Below are 22,653 nucleotides of genomic sequence, written 5' to 3'. Positions count from 1 at the left end.
CTCGCCCAAAGTGGAAAAAATCTTTAAGGATTTGAAACCTCTCGAACAGCGACCAACTCTCGCTACATAATGACAGTCAGTTTTTGGCTTTCTCTACTGATGTGCTCGTCCGGAAGAACCGGGACACAATCGTAGTAGTTCTCGCTGTGCCACCTTAGCCAATATAGCGGAATGTAAGTAGAAAAACATGGGAGCAGGGCAACACAACTATTAACCCAAGACATGATTCGGAGCTGATCCGTATAATGCTATAAGTTTGGGGTGCCGCATTGTTGAAAGCGTTCGGACCTTTCTTGCCGTGTTATGGGGTACACTGAAGCCCCTGGCGAACTGACCGTACCAGAATGTACAGGTGCAATTTGTGATAAATAAATAGCCAAATAAAAGAGAAAAAGAAATGTAGTAATAAGCTGACGCTGCACATTAGTATCCATTGTTATTTGAATGATACGTCAAGGCGTATGTATACAAGTAGTGTGATAAGCAAAATAGGACTATTTGACATGTCCTAACCAAGAGCAAGTTGCGTGCGGGTATGTAAAAACAGGTATTGCGATCGTTATCAGAGACCACCTAGGGATTCCCTCGTACGTCAAAGCTTCTTGCCTCCTTGGTGTTTCCGTCTCGTGATGGGTCCGATAATCAGGTTATAATAAGATAGGGACCTGAAAGAAAGAAAAGGGTGAAGCTATACGGGTCCTGGGGTGGTTAAGCCGCATTGTGGACCGCATTCTAGCTGTGCCGCCGCCTATGCCCATGGTATTTTAAGTGCGTAATTATGTACGCGCAACAAAAAATTTCACCGCTTGACTGGGACAAGGACGGAGGCCGAATTGCTAGGCAAGCTCTGGACGGGCCGGATGATCCTGTTGTTGAGTACTTCGGACTCGCTTGACGGTGTCCGCGGGCTTTGTTGCCCAATTGGAGGTCTGCTAAGGAGGCTGCTCTTTACTTCTGCTGCGAGGGCTGCAGTGTGCTCCTCTGTACGGACGGAGCGCTCTCTGTTTCCATTGACTGTTATAACCCCGCGAGGTCCGGGCATCTTGAGCTTGAGGTAGGCATAGTGCGGCACCACATTGAATCTGGCGAATGCGGTCCGTCTGAGCAGTGCATGATAGCCACTGCGGAAGTGGACGATATCGAAGATTAACTCCTCGCTTCAGATGTTGTCCAGAGATCCGAAGACTACTTCCAGTGTGATTGAGCCCGTGCAACAGGCCTCTACACCTGGTATGACACCTTTAAAGGTGGTTTTGGTGGGTTTGATCCTTGAGGGATCGATCCCCATTTTGCGCATTGTATCCTGATAGAGCAGGTCCAGGCTACTGCCACCGTCCATGAGGACTCGTGTGAGGTGGAATCCGTCAATGATAGGGTCAAGGACCAGTGCGGCTGAACCGCCATGATGGATACTGGTTGGATGGTCCCTGCGATCAAAGGTGATCGGACAAGAAGACCATGGGTTGAACTTTGGGGCGACTGTCTCCATCACGTAGATGTCCCTTAGTGCACGCTTCCGCTCCCGCTTGGGAATATGGGTGGCGTATATCATATTTACCATTTTCAATTGGGGAGGAAATTTCTTCTGTCCTCCTGTGTTCGGCGGCCGGGGCTCCTTGTCGTCATCACTATGCGGCCCCTTTTCCTTTTTTTTGGCATTCAACTTGCCGGCCTGTTTAAATACCCAACATTCTCTGTTGGTGTGGTTGGCTGGTTTATCGGGGGTGCCGTGGATTTGACATGAGCGATCAAGTATGCGGTCCAAACTGGACGGGCCCGGATTGTTTCTTTTAAATGGATTTTTCCGTTGACCGGTCTTGGAGCCACTGAATCCGGCATTGACGGCCGTGTCTTCGGCGTTATCCCCATTATTGTGACGCTTGTGTGTGTTGCGCTGGGGCTTGCCATTGCTATCTCTGGCGTCTGAAGTGCCAGGATTTCTTGATGTGCTGTTGCTGCAAGCCAACCAGGTGTCCTCGCCCGCACAGAAGCGGGTCATGAGCGTTGTAAGGCTGCCATGGATTTTGGCTTCCCTTGGCCGAGGTGTCGGGCAAGCCATTCATCACGGATGTTATGCTTAAAGGCCGCTAGGGCTTCGGCATCCGGACAGTCGACGATTTGGTTCTTTTTAGTTAAGAGCCAAGTCCAGAATTTCCTGGCTGACTCTCTGGGCTGTTGGGTTATGTGACTTAAGTCATCAGCATCCGGTGTCCGCACATATGTGCCCCAGAAGTTGTCGAGGAATGCATCTTCCAGGTTCTCCCAACTGCCAATGGAATTTGCCGGCAGACTATTCAGCCAATGCCGAGCTGGTCCCTTGAGCTTTAGTGGGAGGTACTTGATGGCATGCAGATCATCGCCGCGGGCCATGCGAATGTGGAGATGGAAATCTTCAATCCATACCGTGGGGTCTGTTGTCCCATCATATGGTTCGATGTTCATGGGTTTAAACCCTTCTTGGAACTCATGCTCCATTACTTCGTCAGTGAAGCATAGCGGGTGTGCGGCGCCTCTATGTCGGGCTACGACGCAACGCAGTTCTGACAAGTCTGGTGTGCTATATTCGGCCCGGCCGGATTTGTATTTAGTATATCCAGTGTGGCGGTCATCGTCACGCGTTGGGGCGCGCCATCGTGATTCCTAGATCGATCTTGACTGTCGTGCTTTGTTTTCCAATTCATCTCGCAGGTCCTGCGTGTAGCCCCGGGCCTTCATGTTTTTATTTGTTTGGCGATGTGGTGCGGGCTGGTGTTCGTGCTGATACGCCGCCTTGTCTCGGCCACGAGGTGGCCGATCAGTCGCATCCTATGCTGGTAGTGTGGGCTCTAGTGCCTCATCCTCGTATTGAGGTAACAACCTGCGCCTCGGGTAGCTTTTGGTTGGGCGGTCGAGTCCATATTCATCGGCTGCCAGGACCTCGGTCCATCTATCAGTTAGCAGATCTTGATCAACTTGAAGCTGCTGCTGTTTTTTCTTCAGGCTCTTTGCAGTGGCTATAAGCCGGCGCTTGAAGCGCTCCTGCTCGACAGGATCCTCAGGCACGATAAAATATTCATCGCCGAGGCTCACCTCGTCTTCGGAGAGGGGCATGTAATTGTCATCCTCCAAGTCTCCATCCATTGCCTGTTCATCGGGGCTAGCTTGCCCATCCTCCTGTCCGGCTTGCTCGAAGCTTTGGCTGGGCGGGATTGTTTTCGTCTTCGGCATCATCCGGAGTGCTATTGTCTCTTGTGCTGGTATTGCTATTTTTTCCATGGCGGGGCTTAGAGCGGCGCCACTGACGCCAACGCTTAGATTGCTTCTCAAGGGGATTATACTCCATTGCCTCATCGCCATTGCTTTCTTTGGGTGTGTCCACCATATATATATCATATGATTAGATGGCTGTTCAACGCCCTGTGGGCGGTGGTTCCTGTTTTTCTCCGGCATCGTCGTTCGTACCATCGAAGTCTTCAAAGTCGAAATCAAGCATGTCGGTTAGGTCGTCGATAGTGGCTATTAAGTTGTTGGTGGGTGGGTAACGAATTGCTTCATCGTCCACTTCCCACTCAAGCCGGATATAGTTCGGCCAAGAGTCGCCTGACAGGGATAGAGATTTAAATGAGTTTAGCACGTCGCCCAAGGGTGAGTGTTGAAAGATATCCACGGAGCTAAACTCCACGATCGGTGCCCAGTCAGGTTTGGTGGGCACGGATGCACGCGGTTTGGAGCCCCTGGTCGGAGACAAGTCGGAGGGTCCGAAGACACATACTTCCTTGGAAGTGAGATCTGTGTTCCGCTCTATCGCCGCTGAGTGTGCGGCCTCCGTGGTGGGGTCCATCCACCCATCCTCGGATGGCATGATCTGCTCCGGATTTGAAGCCAGGGCAGCTGCAGGTGCGATCTCCTGAACACCGTCCGATGACAGATCTAAGTCATGCTCATCGCGAATGTAGGCCTGCAGTGCAAAGTCGCCGAATACGAAGATCTATTCGGGGAGGAAAACCTCACCATGGATTGCATCGCTGTAGACGATCGAGGGAGCCATCAAGCCTTATGGTGACGACACAGTGGAACTCTCAATCAAAGCACCAATGTCGGTGTCAAAACCGGTGAATCTCGGGTAGGGGGTCCCGAACTGTACGTCTAAGGCTACTGGTAACAGGACGCGGCGGACACGATGTTTACCCAGGTTTGGGCCCTCTCTATGGAGGTAATACCCTACTTCCTGCTTGATTGATCTTGATGATATCAGTATTACAAGAGTTGATCAACCACGAGATCATAGAGGCTAAACCCTAGGAGCTAGCCTATGATTATGATTGTTGTTCTATGGACTAAACCCTCCAGTTTATATAAACACCGGAGGGGGCTAGGATTACACAGAGTCGGTTATAGACAAGGAAATCTACATATTCGAATTGCAAGCTTGCCTTCCACGCAAAGGAGAGTCCCATCTGGACACGGGACGAAGTCTTCAATCTTGTATCTTCATAGCCCAATAGTCTAGCATAAGCATATAGTCCGGCTGTCCGAGGACCCCCTAATCCAGGACTCCCTCAAAGGGGGATTCTCCGCTTCCATGGATCGCATGCGGGGTCGACGAAGGTCCTCGCAAGAAAAGGACCCAGCAAATACACCTGTTGTGTACGCCGGTGTCGCCTCCGTGGTGGCCTTCATGGGACCCAAGCGACGGCGGCCTCCCATGTTCTACTTCTCCTCGATGATGGCGGCGGATGCGGAGGTGCTGGCCACCGACTTGTCGCTCTCCGCACACCCGGCTTCTGTCGCTGCTTGCATATTCCGACCGCCGGCATGGGAGTCTCAGCCACCGAAACGGGAGACGCAGTCGCAGACACAGGAGGCGCGGTACGAGGTGGTGGCGTGGACAGTAGTGACGATGCCCGTTGCTCCTCGTCGAGCTGGCCTGGAGCAGCGAATTTGCTGAACCGCATGCCGGATTGGGGCGGCAACTGGCTTCATCGGGCGAGGGAAGGGAGGTGGATCAGGGAGCTGCATAGCTCGTATCCGGCGGGCTCAGTGGGCCACCCAGCTGACTTGGATGCGGGATAACTACTCTTCGTAAGCCATTGTAAGAGTGGAAAAAATGGTGAAGGAGGAGATAGGGGAGCGACGGAGGTGTGCGATTCTTGGTCGGCGTTTGGCCTCGTTTAAATAGGAGATTAAATAGACGGCGGACAGGAGGAGCTCGGGCGGTGTTGTGTTTAATGCCGGCCTGGTCATGAACTGACGTGTGTCCAGAGTTGGTTTCTTGGCTTCCACATGGGTGGGTTTCATGGAGGTGTTTGAATGCGGCAAGGAGGCGTGTTCAGCCGGGCATGCAGCGAGTGGCGCCCTCAACTCTGACATACGACACCGCGTCGTTCTTCCACTGATGTGTGGGTACATGACATGCATGTCAGTGACCCAACGCATGCAGCGCACGGCATAGGAACTTTTGGTGGGCCAGTGCAGCCAGAAGTGGGCATTTCATAAACCGATGATTGCTCATTGAGTGTCATGTCATCTATTTCATGTAGATAATTCTACTATATAATGTAAGAGAATTTTAAATTTTTCATATATACGTTGATAGCCCGTTCGATACGTTATGATTCATAAAGACCGCTACAAACATTAATGTTCTGCTTATCACATATAAGATTGATTAATACCTGTAACAATCCATGTCCTTAACAAAGGGTGCATGCACGTATAGGTTGAGCGTGTGTCTTGCGTCGTTTGTTGTGTGCATGCAGGCGTGCGAGTGTTGCATGTGTGCATGTGTACATTTCAGTCTTGCATGCATGTGTGCGTACGTGCGTGTGTTCGTGAGTGCATGTGTACGTGTTAGTGTTGCACACCTGCATGCGTGCGTGTGTTCGTTATGTGTACGTGTTAGTGTTGCACGCCTGCATGCGTGCTTGTGTTCATGGCGAGTGTTGTGTGCGTGCATGTGTACGTGCAGGGTGAGGCTACACATCAGTTGACTGACTTTTTCATCTCTGGTTAGTAGATTTTCCAGCCGTGGGATACAAAATCAAGGGCTTGCAGTTTATCTTCAACCTCCACCCCCTGAGCCGCCAGCCACCACCGGCTGAACCGCCGACCCCCGCCGCCCGCGGCTGGCCCGCGCCGCCATGCCGCCCCGCCCGCCCCACCCGCCCTGAAACGACTCCCCACCGCCGGTCCACCGCCGCCCCGATCCCTCTAGGCCGTGTTTTTCTCCGTCGATCCCCACGCCACCGCCCAATCACCCCAACCGCTGGCGACTGCCAACCAGAGGTCTCACGACTTCGAATCCCCATCGACCACCAATTTATTACCATTTATGTCCTTCATATACGCGCTGACGGGTGGGCCCTATGGTAATGTGCGCTGCTGAATGTGGACCGTTTGATTGGTCAATTGATCGTGTCATCGACAAATTATGGAGTTGTATGGTGAGCCAGTGACCGTATGATCACCCTAAAATGTATTTTATTAACACAGTATAGACTCAAACTACCATTTTTTTTCTTTCATATACGCGTTGACAGGTAATGTCTACTACACAACCTTCTTCTTGTAGACGTTGTTGGGCCTGCAAGTGCACAGGTTTGTAGGACAGTAGCAAATTTCCCTCAAGTGGATGACCTAAGGTTTATCAATCCGTGGGAGGCGTAGGATGAAGATGGTCTCTCTCAAACAACCCTGCAACCAAATAACAAAGATTCTCTTGTGTCCCCAACACACCCAATAAAATGATAAATTGTATAGGTGCACTAGTTCGGCGAAGAGATGGTGATACAAGTGCAATATGGATAGTAGATATATGTTTTTGTAATCTGAAAATATAAAAACAGCAAGGTAACTAATGATAAAAGTGAGCGTAAACGGTATTGCAATGATAGGAAACAAGGCATAGGGTTCATACTTTCATTAGTGCAAGTTCTCTCAACGATAATAACATAGATAGATCATACAACAATCCGTCAACATGGAACAAAGAGTCACTCCAATGCCACTAATAGCAGAGAACAAACGTAGAGATTATGGTAGGGTATGAAACCACCTGAAAGTTATCCTTTTTGATCGATCTATTCAAGAGTTCGTAGTAAAATAACATAGAGCTATTCTTTCCGCTCAATCCATCATAGAGTTCATACTAGAATAACACCTTAAGACACAAATCAACCAAAACCCTAATGTCACCTAGATACTCCATTGTCACCTCAAGTATCCGTGGGCATGATTATACGATATGCATCACACAATCTCAAATTCATCCAACCAACACAAAGTACTTCAAAGAGTGCCCCAAAGTTTCTACCGGAGAGTCAAGAAAACATGTGCCAACCCCTATGCATAGGTTCATGGGCGGAACCCGCAGGTTGGTCACCAAAACATACATCAAGTGGCACGTGATATCCCATTGTCACCACGGATAAACACAGCAAGACATACATCAAGTGTTCTCAAATCAAAGACTCAATCCGATAAGATAACTTCAAGAGGGAAACTCAATTCATCACAAGAGAGTAGAGGGGGAGAAACATCATAAGATCCAACTATAATAGCAAAGCTCGCGATACATCAAAATCGTGCCATAGAGAGAACACGAGAGAGAGATCAAACACATAGCTATTGGTACATACCCTCATCCCCGAGGGTGAACTACTCCCTCCTCGTCATGGATAGCACCGGGATGATGACGATGGCCACCGGTGATGGGTTCCCCCTCCGGTAGGGTGCCGGAACGGGCTCCTGAGAGGTATTTGGTGGCTACAGAGGCTTGCGGCGGCGGAACTCCCGATCTATCTTCTCAGTGGATGTTTTTTGGGTATGTGGGACTATATAGGCGAAAGAAGTCGGTCGGGAGGTGCTCAAGGGGCCCACGAGACAGGGGGTGCACCCAGTGGGGGCACCCCTTATCTCCTGGCCTCCTCGAGGATCTTCTGACGTGAACTCCAAGTCTCTAGGATCATATTCTTCCAAAAAAATCACGTTGCCGAAGGTTTCATTCCGTTTGGACTCCGTTTGATATTCCTTTTCTTCGAAATACTGAAACAGGCAATAAAACAGCAATATGGGCTGGGCCTCCGGTTAATAGGTTAGTCCCAAAAGTAATATAAAAGTGTACAATAAAGCCCATAATCATTCAAAACAGATAATAAAATAGCATGAATGCTTCATAAATTATAGATACGTTGGAGACGTATCAGCATCCCCAAGCTTAATTCCTACTCGTCCTCGAGTAGGTAAATGATAAAGAAGGAATTTATGAAGTGTGAATGCTAGAAGGTGCACAAGTTTGATAAATGATAATTTAAATCACCTTTTCTAGCATGATAATATGTCATAACAGTAGTTGATCTCATAAAACTTCTCACGATAAAGTAACAAGCAATTCACATGTCAAAGCATAGACCATAAACTTTCTTGAAAACTAGCAAACTTTATTCTCGGTCATCAAACAATTGAAATTCATCTTATTTTCAGGAATAGCAAACTCCACATACTCAACTATCATATAGTCTTCTACAATTGCTAACACTCACGCAGTACTAATGGTTATGGAGTTTCAATCAGACACTGAGAAAGATAGGGGCTTATAGTGTTGCCTCCCGACGTATTCACCTTTGGGTGATGTCAACAATAATAGTTCATGCTAACTTACATCCAATTGGATATATATATATATATATATATATATCAGGATCACCCCGACACAAAGTGCTTGCCAAAGGATAAAATGAAAAAGGGAAAGGTGAAGATCACCTTGACTCTTGCATAAAGTAAAAGATAGGCCCTTCACAGAGGGAAGCAGAGGTTGTCATGCACTTTTAGGGTTGGATGCACAAAATCTTAATGCGAATGAACATCACTTTATATTGCCACTTGTATATGGATCTTTATTATGTAGTCCGTCGCTTTTATTGCTTCCATAAGAAGATCGTATAAAGCTATTTTCTTCACACCAAAAGATCATACATATTTAGCGAGCAATTTTTATTGCTTGCACCGATGACAACTTACTTGAAGGATCTTACTTAATCCATAGGTAGGTATGGTGGACTCTCATGGCAAAACTGGGTTTAAGGATATTTGGAAGCACAAGTAGTATCTCTACTTGGTGCAAGGAATTTTGGCTAGCATGAGGGGGAAAGGCAAGCTCAACATGTTTGAATGATCCATGACAATATACTTTAACTAAGATGTCGGAAAACATAAACCATTATGTTGTATTCCTTGTCCAACATCAACTCTTTAGCATGTCATACTTAATGAGTGCTCCCAATTATAAAAGATGTCTAGTATAGTGTATTTATATGTGAAATCTCTCTTCCTTCAATATTCTTTCATGAATTGTTCAAATGACCAATACAATGCTTGCTAACCTTCAATAAATTTACAACCTATACTTCTTAGATGTGAAGTCATTACTCCCCATGGAATAAGCAAATGACACATAAATAATTTCAGATTTATGACAATCAACTCATTCAACCATTTACTCATAGGATATAAGTGAAGCACACGAGTAAATGAAAAACTACTCCAAAAATATATAAGTGAAGATCAATGACTAGCTAAATAATTATGTAACTATATGAAGACTCTCTCTCATTTAAGAATTTCAGATCTTGGTATTGTATTCAAGTAGCAAGAAAAACAAAATAAAATGACATTGCAAGGATAGCACAACTCATGTGAAGAAGCAAAAACTTAGGCTCAACCGATACTAACCGATAGTTGTTGAAGAAGAAAGGTGGGATACCCACCGGGGCATCCCCAAGCTTAGATGCTTGAGACTTCTTGAAATGTTATCTTGGGGTGCCTTGGGCATCCCCAAGCTTGAACTTTTGTGTCTTCTTAATTCCTCTCATATCATGGTTTCTCTTTTTATCAAAAGCTTCATCCACACCAAACTCAACAAGAACTCGTGAGATAGGTTAGTATAAACCAATGCAAAACCTTATCATTTTCTACTGTAACAAATCACTAAAATTATTATTAAACATTGCATACTAAATGTCTCTGCATATTTAACACTCCTATCCTCAAATAGAATCATTAAACAAGCAAACATATGCAAACAATGCAAACATAACAGCAATCTGCCAAAACAGTACAGTCTGTAAAGAATGCAATAGTATAAATACTTCCCTCATTCCAAAAATTACGAGATAAAATTACCACTGTAGTAAATTTATCAGAGCTCAATATGCAAAAAGTTTCAACATTATACCATTCTCTGACTTCTCTAGGGAATTTTTGCAACAGCGGTAAACTTTCTGTTTTCAAACAGCAACATGTATACTAGCAAAATAAGCATGGCAAAGGCTATCCTTGACTTCTTTATTGAAACTAAAGATGCAAAACATTAATATAAATAACAGCAAGCAAATACTAACAAAAGAAAATGACGCTCCAAGCAAAACACATATCATGTGGTGAATAAAAATATATCTCTAAGTAAAGTTACCGATGAACGAAGACAAAAGAGGGGATGCCGTCCGGGGCATGCCCAAGCTTAGGATCTTGGTTGTCCTTGAATATTACCTTGGGGTGCCTTGGGCATACCCAAGCTTTGGATCTTGCCACTCCTTATTCCATAGTCCATCGAATCTTTACCCAAAACTTGAAAACTTCACAACACAAAACTCAACAGAAAACTCGTAAGCTCCGTTAGTATAAGAAAATAAAACCACCACTTAGGTACTGTAATTAACTCATTCTGTCGGTGTACTAGAGTAGGGGTACCCTAGTATCCCGAACTTGTGCACGAGCAGTTGCAGCGCCCCGCGGCAAGGCTTGCCGGGCGACCACCAAGGTCCTCCGTGGTTCCCTTGGAGCCATTCAAGAACAAAGTATTTAAGCCCAGGAGACAAGGCCCCGGCAAGAGGAGCTTGCCAGGAAGGCCAACCAAGGCATTTCAAGGAACTTGCCGCGACGCGCCGCGCGTCCTGGCAAGGCCCGGTGAGCGACAAGCTTCCGGACCCGACAAGGCAACGGCCGCGGCAAGGCGCTTGTCGTGGCAGGCGGCCACTCTGTGCCCATGCTCCAGCGCATCCACCAACATGTCGCTCTCGGGGCCTTTCCAGGCGCGCGTGGCAGGAGGCTGTGAAGCCAGCAGTGCGCGGTGGCATGCGAAGCTGACAAGATCGCCATCGTGGCGAGTGGTGGCGCCCCTGACGGTCCTTTTCTGCACTGTTTGGGCTACACAGACGGGCATTTAATGCCCTTGTCCCCTGCCGTCAGGGTTAGGTAGGGTGCACTGTACAAGTAACTGTACCAACCACCTCTCTTTTTACATTTGTACCCTTGTCTACATTGCCACCTGTCGGTGACCCCTTTAGCGTATAAAAGGAGGCCCACGCGCAACGTAGAGGGGGTTCGGATCATTCGGAAGCCAGAAAAACACTTAGCTCTCTCTCAAGCAAGAACACAATACAATCAAACAAGCAGCAGTAGGAGTATTATCTCTCCGGAGAGCTCCGAAGCTGGGTAAACTGCTCGTGTGCTTCGCCTCGATCCGCTCTTCGTGCGACCTTCGCCCCCCGCCGAACCGAAAGGGGCCACGGTCCGCCGGCCCCATAGGTGTTCGTGGATCAGTTTCCCCGACATCTTTGGCGCGCCAGGTAGGGGGGCGTTGAGATTGCGTGAACCTGATCTGGCGTTCACACGAGCTAGATCTTCATTTTCCTTCATCAACATGCCACCGAAGAAGAAGGCTTCGGAGGCAGTTGTTCCGTCCATGTCGATCCCACCGCCACCGGAGCAAACGGGTGGTGGGGTAGACGTCGGCGGAAGGACGGACGTCGACGAGGAAGCTCACGACGCTGCTAGGCCCACGGCCACGTCCAAGGGCAAGGCGGCGCAGACCTCGACGTCCGCGCTTGTTTCGCGCCCATCTGAGGAGGCGCAGGAACGACAGTGTCATGGTACTCGCAGGACCATACGTTTGTTGGGCCAAGATCAAGCTGGTGGATCCCGGGGCGCTCAAGATCAGCATGCACGCCAGCGTACCAGCACGAGCGAGACACGGTCGCCCGGACGGGATAATGCTCCTTCTAACATAGTTAGAAGTCGGAGCACATCCCGCTCCTCGCGCCGTCCGCCACTGCCACCCACCACTCCGGCAGAAGCTTTGGCGCGAGCTCAATTGCTCCTGGATTACCCTTCGACGTCGGACAAGATCAACGAATGGAGGGCCACCATTCAGAGTCTCATCGGCTACGCCAACGGCGACACTCCGTGGCAGCCGAGCGCGTCGCTGCCGCGGCAGGGTTGCCAGGCGCGAGCCGGTGGAGACGAAACTGGTGGAGGTGCAACCACCATGTAATCACCACCCCGAAGGCCAAGATCGCCGACTCGCCGGATCCACCTCGACAGCGACTCCACCGCATCGTCGGATCCACGAGCTCGTCGTGATCAGCGCCAAGTTCTTCACGATCGACAGCAAGAAGACGCTCGTACTCGCGTCGAGCGCCGAAGAGAAGCGCGACGTCAATCCGACAAGCGCGTTGGGCCCTCTGTTGACATGCATGCGCCAGGGGAACCAGGCGACGTGCCGTACGCGGTAGGTTGCCCTGCGTTCACTCATGAGCTGCGGCAAGTCCAGTGGCCCAGCACGAAGAACTTCAAGCCAGACGTACCGGAGAAGTACGACGGCAAGACGCATCCGTCCGACATCCTCAGCATCTACACCATTGCGGTGCAGGCTGCCGGGGGACGGGACGACAAGGTCCTTGCCAACTACTTCCCGCTGGTGCTCAAGCCCAACATCAGATCCTGGCTCATGTACTTGCCGGACAACTCCGTATCCTCTTGGGCCGATCTATGCCATCAGTTTGTCGGCGCCTTCACAGGCGTCCACAAGCCTCATGGCCAAGAGAGTGACCTTCATCTGCTCGCCCAGAAGGAAGGAGAACCCCTGCGCAAGTACATTCAGATATTCAGCAGCATGCAACACAACATCTCAGACGTCCACCCTGCTACGGTAATCAGCGTGTTCCATCAGAACATGCGGAACCGCAGGATGCGGGAGGAGATGGCGATGTGCTAGATCAGAGATGTTAGTGAGCTATATGCTCTGGCCGACAAGTGTGCACGCGCTGAGGAAGGGAGGAGACTCCCCGGAGAGAACATAGGAGCAGGAGGATCTGACAGTGAGGATGCCGCCCAGGCAAAGAAAAACCGGTGGCGGAATAACAGGAGGAAGAAAGGCAAAGATGTGCTAGTTGTTGAGCAGTCCGGCAAGAAAGCCGAAGCTGGTAGCTCTGGCAAGGAGGTTGCCGCAGATGTGGCAGTCGCCGACAAGCAGGACGGCACCAACAAGCAATACTGCAAGATCCACCGCACCAAGGGCCACGATCTCCAGAGCTGCAAGAAAGTCGAGCAGCTTGTCGAGCAACAGAAAGCTGAATACGAGCGGCGTGACAAGGAGAAGGCCCAGGAAGGTGCTGGATGATCCGGCAAGAAACGTCCCGGCCGAGGAGGACGCCGCGGCAAGGCCAAGCAGCGGCAAGGAGACAGACCTCCTCGCGGCCGCGATAAGGATGAAGATGACGACGACGATGAAGACATGGATGATGATGAGACCGATGAGCAGGAGTTCCAGAAAGCCACAGAGGTCCTGTGCGTTGACGGTGGTGCTTCTCTGCATACTTCACACCACCAGCTCAAGCAATGGGTGCGGGAAGTCAATGCAGCAGAACCACCCGTCGAGTCACGCAAGCCTCTGAAGTGGTCCAGCACGACTATCATCTTTGATATTGAGGACCACCCTGATCGCATAACTGCGGTCGGGTGCTTGCCGATGTTGGTTTCACCAACTATCCACAACCTCAAGGTCACAAAGATGTTAGTTGACGGCAGGGCCGGCTTGAACCTGATCTCCTCCACGGTGCTCCAGAAACTCCAGATCCCTGACAGCGAGCTCGAAGAAACCGGCACATTTCAAGGAATCAACCCGGGAAGGAGCAAGCCGAAGGGAAAGATCACGTTGCCGGTAACATTTGGCAGCGAGTTGAACTTCAGGACTGAGAGGATCACTTTTGACGTTGCTGACTTTCCATTGCCTTACAATGGGATACTCGGCCGTCCAGCGCTCGCCAAATTCATGGCAGCCTCTCACTATGCCTACAACCTGCTCAAGATGCCAGGCCCGATAAGTGTCATCTCTGTCCCTGGCGACAAGAAGGATGCTCTTATCTGTGCCGACAAGATCTACCGGGAAGCAGCAGCCGCAACAGATTGCAAATCACTTGCCGCTGAAGCTCCCGGGGGGAAGAAGAAGACCAAGTCCGGCAAGAGTTCTGATGCCCACTCCAGCAAGCGCACCTCTTCGGAGTGCTGCGCTACCGTCGAGGACGCACCATCGAGCTCCAGCGGCAAGTGTAAGAAAGCAATGGCAGCTCCACCTGAAGCCAAGAAGGTGTCCGCCAAGGAGGACGGCACTGGTGGTACCTTCACCATCAGTGCCACTCTCGACCCCAAATAGGAAAGCGCGCTCGTTGCTTTCCTGCGGGCGAACGTCGACGTGTTTGCGTGGCAACCGTCCGACATCCCCGGTGTTCCCAGGAAAGTAATTGAGCACCACCTGGCCGTTTGTCCTCATGCGCGGCCCGTCAAGCAGAAAGTCAGGAAACATGCAGTGGAGCGCCAAGAATTCATCGCAGAAGAGATCAAGAAGTTGGAAGCAGTAGGCCTTGTCAGAGGAGTGCTCCATCCTACGTGGTTGGCCAATCCTATAGTCGTGCGCAAGGCAAACGGGAAATGGAGGCTTTGTATCGACTTTACTGATGTTAATAAAGCTTGTCCCAAAGACCCATTTCCTTTGCCGCGCATCGACCAGATTGTTGACTCCACGGCCGGATGTGATTTGCTTTCATTTCTTGATGCATACTCAGGATACCATCAGATCTTCATGGCAGAAGAGGATGAGGAGAAGACCGCATTCATCACCCCGTATGGCACGTACTGTTTCGTACGGATGCCTTTCGGTTTGAAGAATGCTGGTTCAACATTTGCAAGGGTAGTCCACCACGCTTTTGAGCCACAAATGCACAGAAATGTCGAAGCCTACATGGATGATATAGTGGTCAAGAGCAATGACAGGGCGATCCTAATTCAAGATTTAGACGAGACATTTGCAAATCTGCGCAAGATCAACCTCAAGCTCAACCCCGAGAAGTGTGTGTTTGGAGTCCCTTCTAGCAAGCTTCTCGGGTTCTTCGTGTCTCAGCGGGGAATTGAAGCCAATCCCGACAAGATCAAGGCCATTGAGCAGATTGAAGCACCAAAGCGCGTCAAGGATGTACGAAGGCTTGCCGGTTGCGTGGCTGCTCTCAGCGGGTTTATCTCTAGATCTGCTGAGCGCGCCCTGCCGTTTTTTAAAATATTGAAAATGGCAGGTCCAATGAAATGGACTCCGGAGGCGGAGGCTGCGCTGCAGGACTTGAAGAGATACCTGTCCTCCACTCCAACACTTGTCGCACCTAAGCCACAAGAAAAGTTGCTGCTGTATATAGCGGCAACCAATCAAGTGGTTAGTGCTGCGTTAGTGGCGGAGAGGGAGGCAGATGATGAGCCGGCAACCACGGCAGATGCATCCAGCGACAAGCAGGGGGCTTCGCCGACAAGCTCTGGTCCTGACAACGATGGATCTGCGCAGGAGCATGATAAGATGCAGAAGAGAATGGTGAAGCGCCCAGTTTACTTTGTCAGTTCCCTTCTGCAGGGGGCTTGGTCAAGGTACTCTGGTGTGCAGAAATTGCTTTTCGGCCTTCTCATGGCCTCGAGAAAGTTGCGCCATTACTTCCAAGCACATGAGATCACAGTTGTCACTCGCTTTCCGTTGAAGAGGATACTGCAAAATCCAGAAGCAACAGGCAGTATTGTCGAGTGGGCATTAGAACTGTCGAGCTTTGGCCTTAAGTTTGAAAGTACTTCAACTATCCAAAGCAGAGCATTGGCAGAGTTCATAGCAGAGTGGATGCCAACACAAGATGAAGAAATTCCAGAGACGAGCATCCCCGTCAAGGAAGCGAGCAAAGAGTGGCCGATGTACTTTGATGGTGCCTTCTCGCTGCAAGGCATCGGTGCAGGCGTGCTGCTTGTCGCACCCACCGGAGAGCACCTTAAGTACGTAGTCCAGATGCACTTTCCCAAGGAGCAAGCAACCAACAATACTGCAGAGTATGAAGGACTGCTTGCCGGTCTCAGGATCGCAGCGGACCTTGGGATCAAGAAGCTCATTGTCAGGGGTGACTCACAGCTTGTCGTCCGCCAAGTGAACAAGAACTATCAGAGTCCGTTGATGGAAGCATATGTTGATGAAGTGAGAAAGCTGTAAGAGCACTTTGACGGCCTACAGATGGAGCATGTTCCGAGAGCTTAGAATGACATTGCTGATGGCCTGTCGAAGTGCGCCGCACTAAAGTTGCCTGTGGAACCAGGGATCTTTGTGCTCAAGCTGACTCAACCGTCCGTAACGCCATCAACTGGACAGAACAAGAAGAGGAAGTTGATTTCTGGTGACTATTTTCTGGCAGAGCTCCCTGAAGCCGCCGCCAAGAAAGTCCCCAAGATCAACGCCAAGGGTGCTAAGGAGCAGTCTGCTCCGGCAAGCCTTATGGTTTGTTCCGTTGTAGCAGACGCTCCCGACAAGCTTTGCTCCGGCAAGCTTGCCGGGGAACATCAAGCTCCGGCTGAGCCGCAGGTTCTCGCCGTGGAAGCGGATGTTCCCGCAGCAGCAAATGTGCCTTTAGTCCTTGTTGTCGAGCCACAAGCTCCAGCATGGGCACAGCAGATTGTCCATTTCCTTTAGACAGGAGAACTTCCCGAAGAGCAAGAAGAAGCGGAAAAAGTAGCCCGGCAGTCAAGTATGTACCAGTTTGTTGACAGCACACTGTACAGAAGAAGACTCAACGGTGTGAAATTGAAGTGTATTTGCCGGGAGGACGGACAAAAGCTGTTGGCAGAGATACATGGAGGCATATGTGGTCACCACATTGGCGCAAGAGCACTTGCCGACAAAGCGTTCCGATAAGGTTTCGTTTGGCCGACAGCCCTCCAGGATGCAACTGCACAAGTAACCAACTGTGAAGCGTGCCAGTTCCATTCCAAGCAGATACACCAGCCAGCTCAAGTTCTCCAGACGATCCCTTTATCCTGGCCATTTTCGGTCTGGGGGCTCGACATCCTCTGCCCCTTTCCCCGAGCTGTCGGGGGCTTTGAGTACTTGTACGTCGCAATCGACAAGTTCACAAAGTGGCCGGAAGTGGAACCAATGAGGAAGGTGACAGCGCAGTCAGCAGTCAAGTTCTTCAGGTCGATTGTTTGCCGTTTCGGGATCCCTAACAGGATCATCACCGACAACGGCACACAATTCACGAGCCGCACCTTCATGCAGTACGTCCAAGATCTTGGCGCCAAGGTCTACTTCACTTCTGTTGCTCATCCGGGAAGCAACGGTCAAGCGGAGAGGGTAAATGCTGAAGTGCTGCGCGGGCTCAAGACCAGGACTTTCGGCAGGCTGCGCAAGTGCGGAAGAAACTGGATCGAGGAGCTGCCGGTGGTTCTTTGGTCGATCAGAACGACGCCAAATCGAGCCACTGGCCAGACAGCTTTCGCTCTAGTCTATGGAGCAGAGGCAGTTCTCCCCATGGAACTCGTATACGGATCACCTCGAGTGCTCGCTTATGATGAGCTTGAGCAAGAGCAGCTGCGACAAGATGACGCGCTGCTCCTTGAGGAGGATCGTCTTCAGGCTGCTGTACGAGCTGCTCGATACCAGCAAGCTTTGCGCCGCTACCATAGCCGCAAATTTAATGCCAGAAGCTTCAAGGAAGGCGACCTTGTTCTTTGGCGTGTTCAGTCCGCCAAGAATTCCAACAAGTTGACGCCAAAGTGGGAAGGCCCTTATTGGGTGAAACGAGTCACTAGGCCCGGCGCTGTCCGCCTTGAGACCGAAGATGGCATTCTAGTGAGCAACTCCTGGAACATTGAGCATCTTCGTAAGTTTTACCCGTAGGGCGCGGTTGCCGGAACCTATTCCGACAACCACCTTTTGTACAAGTCTTGCCGATGTTGCATCTAATCCTTTGTACAAAGCCGGGCGCAGATCCCGTGCATAAGTAAAGCTCATGTGCTCCGCACATCTTGTCAATTTCATGCATTATATTCTTTCTTGCATACGTTATCTGACACTTTGTGCAGCACCTACCCCCGGTAAGCAATAACGAGCCGGAAGGCTCCATATCTTTATTTTCTCTTCTTTCTTTTTCTCAACAAAGGAAAGGAAGGTACCCTCGCACACAAGTTTCCCGGGGGGGGGGGGAGGAGAAGATAATGGTATGGACCAGGCGTCGTTTAAGAAAGTTTCTCGCCTTGCCGGGAAGCAAACGACAGAAAAGCTAAGTTGCCAAAGTTTCAGCAATCAGTTTTAAAATTTTAAGTTATCTTCCTTGAACGACCGTGCTTTGTATGGAAAACCTGTGCGCAGAGGAACCAACTCGTAGCTAGGTGCACCCTTACATTGTTTCGAGTCCGCTCAACAACTTAAGTGTGCTGCAACTAGTCGCGACAAGGTTTCTTGTCGGAAGCGGCACCGCCAGCAGGCTGCTGACGTCCCGCACTCAGCGCTCGCGGCTCGGGTGCCTGCGCCGACAAGTTCCCTAAAAGCGTAGGGTAAAAACATACAAAGGAAGGAACCTAGTAAAGGAAATAACGTAGCAATTGATAATAGAAATAGAGTTATATTACAAAATAACTTGTCGCAGCTCTAACAGATTGATATTATAATATGGCTAGCAGCGACAAGGAGAAAGAGAAAACGGGCGGCCTAGTCTACGCGATCGCCCTCAACCCTCTTGATCTCGCTCACCTTGTCCACAATGGGTGCGACAAGGGCCTTGAGCGCATCCAGATCGGCGTCAGGCGACAAGGACCTGAGAGCGTTGGTGAGGTTGAGGCCTGGGTTGCAGAAGGCCACCTTCATCAGCACCTTCTGGAGAGCCCCGCTCAAATCCTGCGCGACTCGTCGGCCAGCTGCTTTGGGATCCTCTCCCGGAGTCGCTGGAGTGCCGTCACCATGCCCTTGAAGAACAGGCTGAGCTTGGCGAAGGGTTGGAGATGCTCGTCGGAAGGATACCCAAAGTCCTCCTTCCCCAGCTGCGCCAGCTCCCCGTCGATGACTGCGGCGATATTCACCAGACCCTCGGTCCAATGCTCCACCGTCTCCCTAAATGAGTTATGGGTAACAGCGATGCTCGCCAGCAGTGCCTTGTCGGCCTTGATCTTCTCCGACAAGGTCACCTCTCGCTCCTTGGCGGCGTCCAGCGTCTGAGTCAGCGTAGCCAGCTTCAACTCGAGATCCGCGTTGGAGTCCTTAGCGGCGCTGAGCTCCTTGCTCCTTTCAGCGAGAAGACCCTGCAGCTCACCATGAGTAGCAGCATCCTTCTCGCGCTCGCGCTTGAGCACAGCAAGCTCCTCGCCACTCGTCTTGAGGTTGGCCTCCAACTGCGTCACCCTCGTCTCCAGCTCCTTCTTGGCGGCCTCTGCAGTTGCGGCAGCATCCCTTGCTTCCTTGAGAGCCCCGCCAAGGGTTTCCTCGCGCGCGACAAGATCCTCCTCGTAGCTGTCAAGGTTGGCCTTCCGCTGCACCAACTCGCCTTCTCGCGCGGACTGCTTCTCGGCAGCAAGCCTTTGTTCCTCCTCAGCTTCGGCCTTCTCGAGAAGGAAGGCTATACGCTCCTCGGCGAGTCGCTCACGCTCCTGTGCCAGGGACCGGAGGGCTTCTTGATTGAGGCCCCGGAGCTCCTCCGCGCGTTTCTCCATATCGACTCCCGCCCTCGCGACAAGCGCTTCCCGGGAAGCCAGCTTGGCTTGTCGTGCGCGGTAGAGTGACAGCAGCTTCCGCAGCAGGTGCTCCTCCTCAGGCTCGCCACTGCTGCTGCTTGGCGCATCGACCAGCGCCAGCCCAGCGAATGCGAGCACCTCCTCGTCAAAAGCTTCTTCTTCGACCAGCGCCCTGGAGCTTGACGTCCAGGGAAGCTTGATGAAGATCCCATCGCCGGCCTTCAAGTAAGCACCGGGCTGAGGCTCTTTGGAGCCTGGCTCCGCAGCAGCGGCGGAGGGATCGGCGGTCGGTGCAGCGCCTGGCGCTCCTGCGGCCTCAGGGCCGTCAATGCAATCGCCGGACCCCTCGCCAGCCTCTGCGGCGGCAACCTTGGCGGCCTCTTCGCCGACGGGCTCATCAGCACCGGCCCCTTCTTCGTTGGCGGCGGCGTCGTCGTTGTTGCCACGCACGCCTTCCTCGCCGGCGTCCTCAGTCTCCATTGGCTCCGCAGCAGATGGATCTGAAGAACAAAGAAGGGAGAAAAGTCAAGCAAAAATCCAAGAAAGGAAATTCAGAAGAAAAAGAGCCTAAGGGAAGATTTCGGGCAAGAAGATTATCTGTACTAGGATCTGCGGTCGCGGTCTCAACCGCCGGAGGATCACTGGTGCCGTCCCTTGCCGGAGAACTGTCCCTTGCCAGGGAGTTCTCCCTTGCCGGAGAGCGCTCCCTTGCCGGGGACTCCTCCCTTGGCGGCGTAGTCGAAGCAGATGGCACTTCGGGCGCGGCTTCCGGGCCCTCCTGGTGAGGCTGTTCTGCTCCTACACAAATCAACAGTCAAGATGTCAGTAGAGAGCACCCATGCGCGCCTGACAGCAAGAAGTGAACTACAAACTTACGCTGGGGGCTGCGCTGGGGGCTGCTCTGGGGAGTAGTTGCCGGGTCCGTCAAGGTGGTTTTAGAAACACCACCTGCTGACACGGTGGGATCATCTTCGATGACAATCACTGGGGCCTTGGCTCTCTTCACCGCTCTCTGGGCCAGCATCCTGAAAAGGAATGGGTTCAAATTGAAGCAAGTCAGAGACAAGATAAAAGCAACAAGATTGGAGAACTACAAGAACACCAAAGAAACTTACTCTTCTTCCTCCTCGTCGGAGCTGAGCGCGGAGAGATCGAAGTCTGGCTCCCCTCCGGTCCGGCGAGGCGGAGGAGTAGGATCCCTTGCCCGCTTGGCGGGGGCGGTGGCGGTGGACCGGGAAGATCCTGCTCCAGTTGCCGCAGCAGCGTGAGGCGCTCCCGCGGCAACATTGCTTGCCGCGGTAGAGCGTGTCGCACGGCTTGGCGGCTGTTGGCTCATTTGCCGCCCCGCTACGTCCCCGGCCCTGCGGAGATGCCTCCTTGGCGGGGCCGGGGGCTCCGCCTGCGGCAAGCTGTCTGAAGGCTCGGGCTCTTCCTCGCCGGCCTCGCTCGGCTCAGCTTCAGGGCCGGCAAGATCTTCCTCACCGGCAAACTCCTCGCGCTCAGTAAGGCTTGCCGCCTCTGCCGCCTCTGCCTCCTCTACGGTGAACCCGAACGTGCCCGCGGCAGCTGCTGCCGCAGCCTCGTCCGCCCTAGTGGCGATGCGCTGCAGCTCCGCGTCGGTAGTGTCGCGGGTGAGGCTCTTCTGCTCGTCGGCGCGGACCAGCACTTCTACCAAGTCGTCAAAGAACGCTTGTACGACGTCATCCGCAGGTTCTTGCCAAGTTGGGGCGATTCCATGCGAATCGCACAACGGCATCATCGCGCGGATCCGGTCAAGCGACGAATTGTTACACAACGGAACGACGCTGCTCGGCAGCGTGAATGGATGTTGGGGATCTCGTTTGAACAACTCCAGGAGCATCGCATCCAGCTCCAGGACGGTGAAGTTGAAGTTGAGGCCCGGGCGCAGCCTCATGATATCCGCCGAGTTCTTGAACTCCCAGGCGGGTCTCCCCTCTCCTGCAGGGGGGCGATGCGGCGGCGAAGGAAATCTGCACCAACGGTGCCTACGGTGAGCCCGTCAAGCCTAAGGCGAAGGATTCGGGTGACGGCAATCTTCAGCCTGTCGTCCTCCGGGGCCACATTGCTCCAATCATTGCCGCGCACTATTGGGGCTTGGCGCAGGGCAGTGAACGGCTGCGGATTCTCCTCGACGATCCAGCACCACTCCGCTCTCCACTCCTCCCACTTGCTGCGGAGATTCCCCTCCAGATATGCCTCCTTCTTGCCGACTCTCGAGATCCAGGCAATCCCCCCGGCAAGCGGCTCTCCTCTCTCGACCCGAGGCATGAAGAAGTGGCGGAAAAGGGCTACGTTGGGGTGGACTCCGACAAAGTTTTCACACAAATGTGCGAAAACTGCCATGGTCGGAACGGCGTTGGGGGTGAAATCAAGGAGGCGGAGCCCGTAGGTGTTCATTATGTCGCAAAAGAACTCCGAGAAGGGTGGGCAGAGCCCACAATAGAAGAACAGCGCGAAGAATGGGTACCCGTTTGGAGCCAGTTCCGAAGCGGCGGCCGGGAGTACCCTCGTGCGCGGATGCGCTCGCGTCTCTGTCGACCAGAAGAGGTAGTAGTACTCCCTCAGCTCCTGCACACCGAGCTGAGGGGAGAAGATCGCCCGCTCCTTCCGCAGCACCGCGAGCTGCTGCGCCTCGGCCGACTTCACGCCCTTCCCCTTATCGGCTTTCGGAGCCATGGAGGAGGTGGTGGGGGAGGTCGACGGCGTTGGTGATGCTGGTGGCAATGGGGGGCAGAGCGCTGCTCTCTCTCGGCTTGGAGAAGAAGGGGGGAGCGGCGGTGGTTTGCGAAGATGGAGTAGTAGCAA

This window comes from Triticum dicoccoides, chromosome 4B (assembly GCF_002162155.2).
Source record: "Triticum dicoccoides isolate Atlit2015 ecotype Zavitan chromosome 4B, WEW_v2.0, whole genome shotgun sequence".
In the NCBI taxonomy this organism is placed as follows: Eukaryota; Viridiplantae; Streptophyta; class Magnoliopsida; order Poales; family Poaceae; genus Triticum; species Triticum dicoccoides.
This window is presented reverse-complemented; position numbering follows the sequence as displayed.